The sequence below is a fragment of the Vipera berus genome (assembly GCF_964194415.1).
Source record: "Vipera berus genome assembly, chromosome: W".
In the NCBI taxonomy this organism is placed as follows: domain Eukaryota; kingdom Metazoa; phylum Chordata; class Lepidosauria; order Squamata; family Viperidae; genus Vipera; species Vipera berus.
The window spans coordinates 19,698,834-19,710,923 of record NC_138210.1 but is presented as its reverse complement, the minus strand read 5'-3'; positions in this window follow the sequence as shown (position 1 = coordinate 19,710,923).

Genomic DNA, 12,090 nt, shown 5'->3' with positions numbered 1-12,090 from the left:
GCTGTATCAAAGCACATTAATAGAAAGTTATGTGGAAGGGAAAAGTGTGGAAGAAAAAGGTGCACAAGCAGCAGGGATGACCGCAGCCTGGAGAGGATTGTCAGGAAAAGGCCATTCAAAAGTGTTGGGGACTTTCACAAGGAGTGGACTGAGGCTGGAGTTAGTGCATCAAGAGCCACCACACACAGACGGATCCTGGACATGGGCTTCAAATGTCATATTCCTTTTGTCAAGCCACTCCTGAACAACAAACAACGTCGGTGTCACAGACGTCCTCAACGATGAAACACAAACACGGCTAAGGAACGAGTGACGAGGTTTATTCTTCCAACACAAAGCAAACCGCAATAAAGTCAGCGTTGGCAGCATCCTGCTCCAACGCTCTTTTATTACGAGGACACGCCCCACCCCCACCCTTCCAGAACAAGCCGGCAACCACCCATCACCTTATAAAGACCCCGCCCATCCCCCTACGCGCTGGCCTCCCTCAACGCACAATGTTGGTCGCCCGTAGGGCCATCTGCCAGGTAAGCCCCCTCCCATGCCACCCCAACCATCCTGCCACCGCGGTCACAACCATCCCCACTAGTCCGCCCCACCCCCAACACTCGAACCGTCCCCACCGTTGGTCCGCCCGAAGGTCCAGCTGAGGCAAAGGGCAGCGCAGGCATGTCCATCAACTGGCTGGCGGCTGCCTGCGGCGGCCTAGTCCTTCCAGGCTCCTCCCTAAGGTCTGGATCCGGGTTGAAGGAGGCCGGCAGGCCCTGCAGGCCCTCGGCACCAGAGGGGCGTGGTGCAGGCGCGACCGGCCCCCAACTGGTGGCCTCCCGCGCCGGTCCGGCTGTTCAGGCGGCACACGCCCGCCATGCGCAGGCGCGCCCACCGGGTGGTCGGCGGGCGCCAGCGGCCGATGTTCCCACCGCCCGGGCGCAGGCACAGTCGGCGGCTCCGGTGCCGGCTGCGCAGCCGCCGTGCGTCCGTTCAGCGTGGATGCGAGCATCAGCTGGCTGGCGGGCAGCTGCCGCAGCTGCTGGAGGGCGGACGCTGCCGGCAGCCGCCGAGGGGAAGCCACCCCTCTGGGCTGGCGCGGGGAACAGCTAGCAGAGTGCGTCAGCTGGCTGGCGGAGAGCTGCCGTAGCTGCAGGAGGGCGGACGCCATCGGCAGCCGGTGAGGGGGAGTCGTTCCTCTGGGCCAGTGGGGAACGGCTGGTGGAGTGTAGAAGGGAACACCGGAGTCCATCCGGCTCGTGGCAGGGAGACGGGCTGGCGTGGCACGGTGTTCCCGATGGGTGACAAGCCGGCAGGGCTTGACAGTCAGCTTCCCCTACCAAAGACCCACCTGAAAAGGAAGGACAACAAGATGGACGCCCGCTGACCCAGGCCACCGAGTCCCCGGTGCCACCCCCCAGCTTGTTCGGATGTTTGCGATGAAAGGCCGTGACCAGGCGGTCCGCCCAGACGTCCCCTCTCCCCACCCACGAGGCCTCCGTCATCGGGTATCCTTTCCACAGCACCAGGTACTGCAACCGCCCCCTCCGTATCCTCGAATCGGGGACCACTTCTATCTCATAATGGTCCCCATGGACAGGGCCCGGTGCGTTTCCACCCGTCTCCTTGGGCAGTCCCTGGGCGGGCTTCAGCAGGCTGCTGTGGAAGACCAGGTGGACCTTCCCCAGAAACCTTGGTAACCGTAACTGCACCGTTACGGGGTTGATCACCCGGACCACTTGAAACGGGCCAAGAAACTTGGGTCCCAATTTTTTGCTGGGTACCTGCAACTGCAGGTACTTAGTCGAGAGATACACCCAATCCCCCTGCTTGGGGGTCTCATATGGCTCCCGCTTTCTATCTGCCTGTTCCTTTGCTCTTGCCAAGGCTTTTGTCATTGCCTCCCTGGCAACCGCCCAGACACCCTCCATCTGGTGTACCCACTCCCCGGACCCGGAAGGTGCCGCCGTTCCCTGGCTACACTCAGGGATAGGGACAAAGTCGTACCCCGCCACCACCCGAAATGGTGTTAAACCCGTGCTGCTATGCACGGCGTTGTTGTGAGCGACTTCGGCAAACACTAGGAGGTCTACCCAGTCCGTTTGCTGGTACGTTACGTAACTTCTGAGGAGCCTTTCCACCGTGGCGTTGGCCCTCTCAGCGGCTCCGTTGGTGCTTGGGTGGTAGCCAGAGCTCAGTCCTTGGGTGGACCCAATATGTCACAGAAACTCCCTCCAAAACCGTGCCGTGAACTGAACCCCGCGATCAGAGATTATTCACCGGGGAACCCCATGTAGTCGGTACACATGAGAGAGAAACAACTGTGCCAACCGTTTGGCCGATGGTAGTCCTTTACAGGGGATGAAGTGCGCCTGCCTGGAGAAGAGGTCCACAACCGTCCAGATCACATTTTAGCCCCTGCTTTCTGGTAACCCGACGATGAAATCCATGGCGATATCTTGCCATGGTCGTTCAGGATCAGACACCATCTGCAGCAGTCCCAACGGCTTTCCAACACGAGGTTTTGCTGTGGCACACATGTGGCAGTTTCGGACGTATTGTTCCACGTCCTTCTTCATGCACGGCCACCAAAATTGTCGCCGTGTCAGATGAAGGGTCTTAAGGAAGCCAAAATGGCCGGCCTGCTTGGCGTCGTGGCATCAGTACAAAACAGTGGAGCGAAGAGCCAGGGGCACATACAGCCTATCCCCATGCCAGGCCAAGCCGTCACGGATGGTGAGAAGGCCGGGGTGCTCCTTCAGCCAGGTATCCATAGCCAGTGCATCGCCCATAGCACGGGACAAGTCATCCCCCACCTTGCAGATTACCTGGTTTGTGACCGTAGAGTTATCTGGAGGGATAGGTTCTTGAACCACCACTTCCCGTTTGGTGTTATATTGTGGAAGCCATGATAATGCAACGGCAAGGAAGTTCCGTCCCCCCGGCACGTACTTCAACACGAAGTTGAACCGCCGGAAGTAGATAGCCCACCTGACATGTTTGGGCGCCAACTTTCTTGGCGACTGCAGCACCTCCAGGTTTTTATGATCTGTCCAAACCTCGAAGGGGTGGATGGCCCCTTCCAATAGATGATGCCATGTCTCCAGGGCCGTGCGCACGGCGAATGCCTCTTTCTCCCATATCGCCCACGCGCGCTCCGAGGACGACAGCTTTTTGGATGAGTAGGCGCATGGTTGGAGTGCGCCCTCCGCGTTTCGCTGCAATAACACAGCCCCCACCACGACATCACTGGCATCCACTTGGACTACATACAGTATGTCTGGATTGGGATGCACCAACACCGGTTCCCTGGCGAACAGGGCCTTCAAGGACTCGAACGCTTGTTGGCACGTGGTGGTGCATGCCAACTTTAACCCAGGACATGGTTTCTCCCCGGTCTGCCGCGTACGCAACAGGTCCGTCAACGGCAGGGCTATTGCTGCAAAGCCTGGAATGAACTGACGATAAAAGTTCGCGAAACCCAGGAAGCTTTGCAGCTGTCATCGTGTCTGTGGCGCTTGCCACTGCTGCACGGCCTCTACCTTATGGGGGTCCATCTCTATTCCGTTCGCCAAAACCCGATACCCCAAGTAGTCAAACCTTGTCTTATGAAACTCACACTTCGTGAGTTTGACATACAGACGGGAGGCCAGCAGTTTCCGTAGCACCTGGCGCACAAGGGTGTTGGAATGTCATCTAAATAAACGAACACCCCACGGTACAGGTGTTTGTGTAGCACCTGATTTATCAGCTGCATAAAGACCGCTGGGGCCCCCTGGAGTCCGAACGGCATGACCCGGAACTGGAAACTGCCGAACGGGCAATTGAATGACGTCTTCCATTCATCCCCAGCCTTGATCCTCACCCGGTAGTACGCTTCCCGTAGGTCCAACCTCGTGAAAATGCGTCCCGTTGACAGGTGCGCCAAAAGGTCCTTCATGAGGGGCAGCGGGTACAGGTGTTCAACGCAGACCGCGTTGACACCACGGAAGTTGACGCACATGCGGAGCATGCCATCCTTCTTTTCCCAGAACAGTATCGGTGCCGCCATCTTGGACCGGGCGGGCTGAATGAATCCCCTTGCGAGATTTTTGTCGATGTAGCGTCAAAGCTCCTGCATCTCATGAGGTGTTAGGGCATACATGCGCGGTTTTGGCAGCTTGACACCCAGCTTGAGCTCGATGGCGCAGTCCGTCGCTCGGTGCGGAGGCAGGACATCGCACTCCTTCTCGTCGAAGACCTCAGCCAGGTCGGCATACGCCTGTGGTATGTGGGCTTCTGCCACCCCATCTACCCCTTGGACACTCTCGCCGCTTGGCTGGCCAGTGGGCCCCACATAAGCATGTTGTGGTGGTTGTGGCCCTGTCCCCAACCGCAGGTGTCGACACCCTCCTTCCCACCATATTGTGGGGCCCCACTTATCTAACCATGTAAGCCCCAGGATTACTGCCTCCGTCATAGATGGAACGACGATAAACCGCAACACCTCCCAATGAGTTCCCATTTCCAGGCGGATGGGTTTCGTCACATGAGTCACCGGTGGCCCCCCCAGGAGAGACCCATCCACCTGCTGGAAACGGAGAGGGGTTGGCAACTGCCGCACCTCAAGGCCCAACTGGGTGACAACCGCCTGGCTGAGCAAGCACCGGGTACTGCCTGAGTCAATGAGCGCTGGGTAGGCCTCCCTCCGTCCCGTCTGCGGGCTAACGAGCACTATCGGGATCGTGAAGGGCAATACCGGATCACTCACCATGGGGTCCTCCTCTTGCTCCTCCTGGTTCTCATAGGGCTCTGGGTCATTGGCAACTGACACCTCCGTCCCCGTTGGCAGTGTCGCCTTGGGCATGATGACTGCCGTCTGGTGGGCTGCTCTCGATCGCTCTACCAACTTCCTTGCTGTGGCTCCTTTACCGGTGTTGTGATTCAGGGTCAGCCTGTGGGTTCGGCAGTTGGGTTGGACGACTCAGAGGAGGAGGAGGAGAGGGGTGTTGAAGAGCTTGCTGAGGGGATTGGACAGCTTGATGAGAGCCGTCAGCCAGGCCCCTCTCATCTGGTCACGACGCAGACCCAGCTGTGTGAGCCTGACAGCGTGGATGAAGATGACCCACAGCTGGCCCTGTTCAAGGACGCCCGACGCAGGAGGCAGTCAATCAGGAGTAAACAGAGGAAGGCAATGGGGCTCCTCAGAAGGAGGCAGAGAGAAGCCACGCCCTGAACTGTATTTAAGGGGGAATGCGTGGGAGGGCTGGTTTGCTGAAGGCAACCGCTTGAAAAGCTCCTGTTTCTTGGTTCGTGTCTTGTTCTATTTGTTTTTGTAGCAATAAATTTGGCAGGCGTAATTCCAGCCTCTTGCCTTCTTGTAAAAGGGGTTGTCCCTGCCTTTTCTGCAGGGCCGGTAGCAGGCTGGTACAGAACAGTTTGCCTTCAGCCTCCCACCCCTTACTAATATTATGGAGCAGCTACGTGCTGAGAATGCCCAGCTCACCCAGCAACTCACTTTGCTGGCAGCTCAGGTGGCTCAACTGCAAGCTCAGGTCCATGCTGCACCCCCACCATCACCCCCACCCAGGAGAAAATGCCAAGTTGCAATGCCGGATAAATTTACAGGCACTCCAGAACTGTTTCCTGCTTTCCTGGGACAATGCCAGCTCTTTATCAGCGTGAGAGCAGCTGATTTCCCCACTGACCGGGATAAGGTGGGGTTTGTGTTAAGCCATCTTTCGGGTGATGCAGCTCGTTGGGGCACGCCTCTGCTGGCTCAACCTAGTCCATTGTTGGACAACTTTGTGGGGTTTTGTGATCATATGCGTCTGATGTATGAGGACCCTATAAAGACGCAGACTGCTACTCGTCGCCAGAAAGCTCTGAGGCAGGGTCAACAGGGCTATATCAGCGATTTTCGGCTGCTTAGCCAGGATTCCACCTGGAATGAGGCTGCGCTCGTGGATGCCTTCCAGGATGGATTGTCGGAGGAGATGTTGGATGAGCTGGCCCGTGTGGATATTCCCTCAGACCTGAATGGGCTGATCCATCTCTGCCTGCGGATCGATGCTTGGTTGCAGCAGCGAAGGAGTCGCCGTGCCACCCCACAAACCCCTGCAGCCCCTGTTGTTCGTGAGCCCCCAGTTCAAAGGGAGGAGCCAATGGAGCTGGGTGCCGCCAGGTCTCGTCTATCGGTGACTGAAATGAACAGACGACGATTGGAGGGGTTGAGTTTTTACTGCGGGAACCCTGGACATTTGGCTGCTTTTTGCCCAAAGAAGCGACAGCGGGCATCAGTGACCGAGTCTGCCCCGAGAAAGTCCCCTACTTTTCTGTCGGGAAACGCCCCGAGCCCGATCTAGACGGTGTGATAGATCGGGCGTCCCACAACAACACTGAGCTACGTCTTTCCGATGCTGCCTGTGGACCTCCACGGCATCTGATATTGGAGGCACGTCTGATCCTTCCTGGCAAGCCAGAGGGGATTCCAGTCTATGCCTTAATTGACTCTGGGGCCACCACAAATTTTATGGACTCAGCATTTGTGGCCAAATGGGCTGTTCCCCAGTGCCCGGTGGATCCGCCCATGTTAGTGGAGACTATCGATGGTCGAGTGCTCCTGTCTGGGCCAATTACGGCCGCCACGCAACCCTTATGTATGGCCATCAGTTCCCATGTGGAGGCCATCCAGTTCTATATCACTTCAGATCTGCATTTCCCCGTGGTCTTGAGACTGGCGTGGCTCCGGGCGCATGACCCACAGATCTATTGGTCACAGAACTTGGTCACCTTCCCAAGCTTGCAGTGCGTGGACCACTCCCGCCATATCTGTGCCGGCCAGGTGGAGGGTTCCCCAGGGGTTTCCTTGCCTCCCGAACTGTCCGACTTTGCTGATGTGTTCAGCGAGACAGAGGCGGATCAATTACCCCCGCACAGGCCCTATGACTGCCCCATTGATTTAGTCCCTGATGCGCCTCTCCCAGTGGGGCGTTTGTACTCCATGTCGGACCCCGAGTTGGCTGCATTGCGGGACTTTCTGGAGAAGAATTTGGCTCGCGGTTTCATCCGGCCCTCGTCCTCGCCAGTGTCTGCACCCGTGCTCTTCGTCAAAAAGAAGTCGGGCGAATTGCGGCTTTGCTATGATTATAGGAAACTCAACGCCATCACGGTGCGCAATCGTTACCCACTGCCCCTCATCCCCGAACGCTTGGACCGACTCTGGGAGGCTAAGATCTTCACGAAACTGGACCTGTGTGGAGCTTACAACCTCGTCAGGGTTCGGCCGGGTGATGAGTGGAAGACGGCGTTTGGTACACGCTATGGACATTTTGAGTACACGGTGATGCCGTTTGGCCTGACCAACGCCCCCGCTGTGTTTCAGCATTTCATGAACGACATTTTCCGGGATTTGTTGGATCAGTTTGTCGTGATCTACTTGGATGACATCCTGATCTACTCCCCGTCGCGTGAGGTGCACCATCAGCATCTCCATCAGGTCCTGCAGCGACTCCGAGAACATCGGCTGTTTGCCAAGTTGGAGAAGTGCCAGTTCTACCGGGTGACCATTGATTTCCTGGGTCACCGCATTTCTCCTGAGGGCATCGCCATGGAGCCGAGTAAGGTTGAGTCTTTGCAGAGTTGGCAACCCCCGCGTCGCGTGAAGGATGTTCAGCAACTTCTTGGATTCGCCAACTATTACCGAACTTTCATCCCTGGGTTTGCTGCCTTGACAGCCCCCCTCACCCGGCTCCTGCAGAAGAAGACTCGGTTCCAGTGGAACGCTCCAGAACAACAGGCTTTCCAGACTTTGAAGGAAGCCTTCATGAAGGAGCCCATCTTGAAGCATCCTGACCCACAACGGCCGTTTGTCGTGGAGGCAGACGCCTCTGACATTGCCATTGGGGCGGTGTTACTCCAGGCAACGACGCCCAGCGGTACCCTCTTCCCTTGCGCGTACCATTCACAAAAACTGAACCCTTCGGAGCGCAATTATACAATCTGGGAGAAGGAGCTGCTGGCCATCAAAGTGGCGTTCGAGGCCTGGAGGCATCACCTGGAGGGAGCGCGGCATCAAATCGAGGTCCGGACGGACCATAAGAATTTGGAAAGCCTGCAGACCGCTCAGAATTTGAACCAACGCCAGATCCGGTGGTCTCTTTTCTTTGCGAGGTTTGAGTTCCGAGTTCGGTACATACCTAGCGGGCACAATCAAAGAGCGGATGCTCTGTCCAGGAAGCCCGAATATTCCCAAGTGGAAGACAAGCTTCTGCCCAGGACAGTGATCCTCGTCGAGTCTTTTGCTGCGGTGCGGGAGCCGGTTGACATACGGGCTCTGATCCGGGAGGCACAGCAGCAGGAGATGTGGGTGGCTCAGCGGAAGGAGGAGGAGGGGTCAGATTCTCCTTGGACGGTCACGGATGGACTCTTGTATTATCGTGACCGGCTCTACGTTCCGGGAGGGCCACTCAGGGGACTCATCCTCAGCCAGTGTCACGATAACCCGGCGGCGGGGCATTTTGGCCTGTTCAAGACCCTGAACCTGGTCTCCCGTACCTTCTGGTGGCCCCGAGTCCGACACGATGTCCAGTCCTATGTCACTTCCTGCATCCCATGCAGGCAGGCCAAGTCAGCGACAGGGGCCCTGCCTGGATTACTGCAGCCCTTGCCGACACCCAAAAGACCCTGGGGGGCTGTGTCCATGGACTTTCTGACGGATTTACCCCCATCCTCTGGTTTTACGACAGTGTATGTGGTGGTGGACATGCTGACCAAGATGGCGCACTTCATCCCCTGTCACGGCTTACCGTCAGCCCGCGCCACTAGTCGTATGTTCATTCAGCAGGTGTTTCGGCTGCACGGCCTCCCTGATAGAGTCGTCTCTGATAGGGGGGCCCAGTTTACAGCCCGCTTCTGGCAGGAGTTGATGCATGCGTTGGATATCAAGATTTGCCTCTCGTCCGCGCATCATCCTCAAACTGACAGGGGAACCGAGAAGGTCATCGGTATCCTGGAACAATATCTGCGCTGCTACGTTAATCTGCAGCAAAACAATTGGGTGGACTATCTGGCCATAGCTGAGTTTGCATTTAACAATTCGTAGCACACCTCCACCCAGATGACACCGTTCTTGGCCAATGTGGGATATCACCCCCGGTTTTTCCCCCTTTCTCCCGTGGACTCACCGGAGCCGGCAGCGAACGACTTCATGGCAGAGTTACAGGCGATCCATCGATTGGTACGACGTCAGTTAGAGAAGGCCAAGTCCGATTACAAAAGGTTTGCTGATCGGTCAAGACGGGATACGCCTCCACTATCGGTGGGAGATCGGGTCTGGTTGTCCACCAGGAACCTACCGTCAACACGGCCAGTGAGAAAGTTAGATCACCGATATTTAGGACCGTTCCCAATCGAGGCTGTCATCAATCCGGTCGCCTATCGCCTGCGCAAAACAGGCCCACCGTCGAACAGCTGGCGGGTGCGTCTGCAGCCACCCAGCAAGGGCGGGGCCGGCCGCCCGTCAGCCAGCTACCGGGTGCGCCTGCGCAGAACGGAGCCCCGGCGCCCGGGCGCCCGGTCCCGGAGAACACGCCTGCATCTGGGCCCTGGGCACAGCGCCAGCCGCCCGCCTACCAGCCGGCGGCCATACACAGAACGGAGCACCCCTCAGGCGCTCGGATACAGCCGGAGCCGGGGCGAGCAGAGAGTATGAGGGAAGCAGCCGGAAAGGCTGGCCTGCTGCTGCCGGAGCCGGGGCGAGCGGAGAGCGAGAGAGAGGAAGCCGGAAGGCCTGGCTCGCTGCATGCCGGCACGGACTGGATAGTGGCCACGCCTGCACTGCCTCTCTCGTCGGCCGGGCGTTCAGGCGGACCGAGGGGGGAAAGTGCGGTCGCAGGAACAGGAGGGCCAGGGGGGCATAGGGAGGGGGAAGGATGGGACTTACTCGGAGGACGGCCCGGCGGGTCGCGGCAACGCACGCAATGGGTGTGGGGTGTGCAAGGTGATGGGTGGGGTCTTCATGGTGAAGTGGGCGGATGCCGGTTTATTCCGAAGGGGTGGGGTTAAGGTGGTGCTGCATGATAAAAAGAGTGTTGAGGCAGGATGCCGTCAACGCTTACTTTCCCGCGTTTGGATTGTGTTGGAGTAATAAACCTTGTCACTCGTACCTTCGTTGTGTTCGTGGTTCATTGCTGAGTACGTCGGCCACCCGGTGCCCCGGTTGGCCAACCATAAGATGCTTCCGGTGTGACCAGCCGGAGCACCGGGTGGCCGATTGTCCATTGCCAGCGCCCTGTGTGGCCGTAGCCACCCTGCCTGGCAAGGGAGCCACAGCGCGGAAGTCGGTGGAGCGTTCGAGAGCTGCCCACCAGATGGCGACCCTCATGATGACACCGTCACCGGGGATGGAGACACCCGTGGCCAACGACCCGGAACCCTACGAGAGCCAGGAGGAGCAGTAGGAGGACCCCATGAAGAGAGGCCCCGGTGACCCATGTGACGAGCCCTATCCGTCTAGAAATGGGGACTCATTGGGAGACATTGCGGTTTATTGTCGTTCCGTCCAAGACAGAGGCGGTAATCTTGGGGCTGACGTGGCTCGACAAGTGGGGTCCCACGATATGGTGGAGAGACGGGATGTCCAGGCAGCCCGCCTGGTCACGGCCTTCCACCGTGCACATCCCAACAAACCGGGGGTGGGAGCCGGGGACTCAGTGGCCGGGATCTGCGGACATCCATCTTGTTGTCCTTCCCTTTCAGGTGGGCCTCTGGTAGGGGGAGCCGACTGTCAAGCCCCGCCGGCTTGCCAACCATCCGGGCTTCGCCATCCTCGCCGTTTCCGCCGCCGTCCCCACCGTCTCTGCCACCCTCGGCAGCGACACGCCCTCCATCAGCAGTCACTGGAGCCAGCCGGCCTTCCCTGGATGCAGCGGCTCGCCGCCAGCCAGCTGATGGGGCCGCCAGCCGTGCTCGCACCCGAGGGGCGGGAGCGGCGCCACGACACCACCCTCCATTTGCCGTCACTGGAGCCCGCTGGCCTTCCGGGGGCCCAGAAACCCGGCGCCAGCCAGCTGACGGGGCTGCCGGTCGTGCTCGCACCCGAGGGGCGGGAGCGGCGCTACGACACCGCCGAACAGCTGATGAGCATGTCCGCGGCCAACCGGTGAGGGTGGGGCCGGGCGCCCACCAGCCAGCCACCGGGCGCGCCTGCACAAAACAGACCCACCGCCGAACAGCTGGCGGGCGCATCCACAGCCACCTGGCAAGGGCAGGGCCGGGCGCCCGTCAGCCAGTTACTGGACGCGCCTGCGCAGAACGGACCCCTGGCTTCTGGGTGACTGGTCCCGGAGAACGCGCCTGCATCTGGGCCCTGGGCACAGCGCCAGCCGCCCGCCTACCAGCCGGCGGCCATACACAGAACAGAGCACCCCACAGGCGCTCGGATACAGCCGGAGCCGGGGTGAGCGGAGAGTATGAGGGAAGCAGCCGGAAAGGCTGGCATGCTGCTGCCGGAGCCGGGGCGAGCCGAGAGCGAGAGAGAGGAAGCCGGAAGGACTGGCTCGCTGCATGCAGGCACGGACTGGATAGTGGCCACGCCTGCGCTGCCTCTCTCGTCGGCCGGGCGTTCGGGCGGACCGAGGGGGGAAAGCGCGGTCGCAGGAACAGGAGGGCCAGGGGGCATAGGGAGGGGGAAGGATGGGACTTACCCGGAGGATGGCCCGGCGGGTCGCAGCAATGCACGCAATGGGTGTTGGGTGTGCAAGGTGATGGGTGGGGTCTTTATGGGGAAGTGGGCGGATGCCGGTTTGTTCTGAAGGGGTGGGGTTAAGGTGGTGCTGCATGATAAAAAGAGTGTTGAGGCAGGATGCCTTCAACGCTGACTTTCCCGCGGTTTGGATTGTGTTGGAGTAATAAACCTTGTCACCCGTACCTTCGTTGTGTTCGTGGTTCATCGCTGAGGACGTCGTGACACCAGAAGGCGTTCCGGCCAGGAGCGTAGTTTGTGAGCCACTCGACGAAACTCACCGACATATTCTGCCGTGGGCCTGCCTTGTTGTCGCAGCCCCACCACCTCTGCCTCAGCCTGTGGGTACGGGCCACGTCCTCAAACTGCGTACGCAGCGC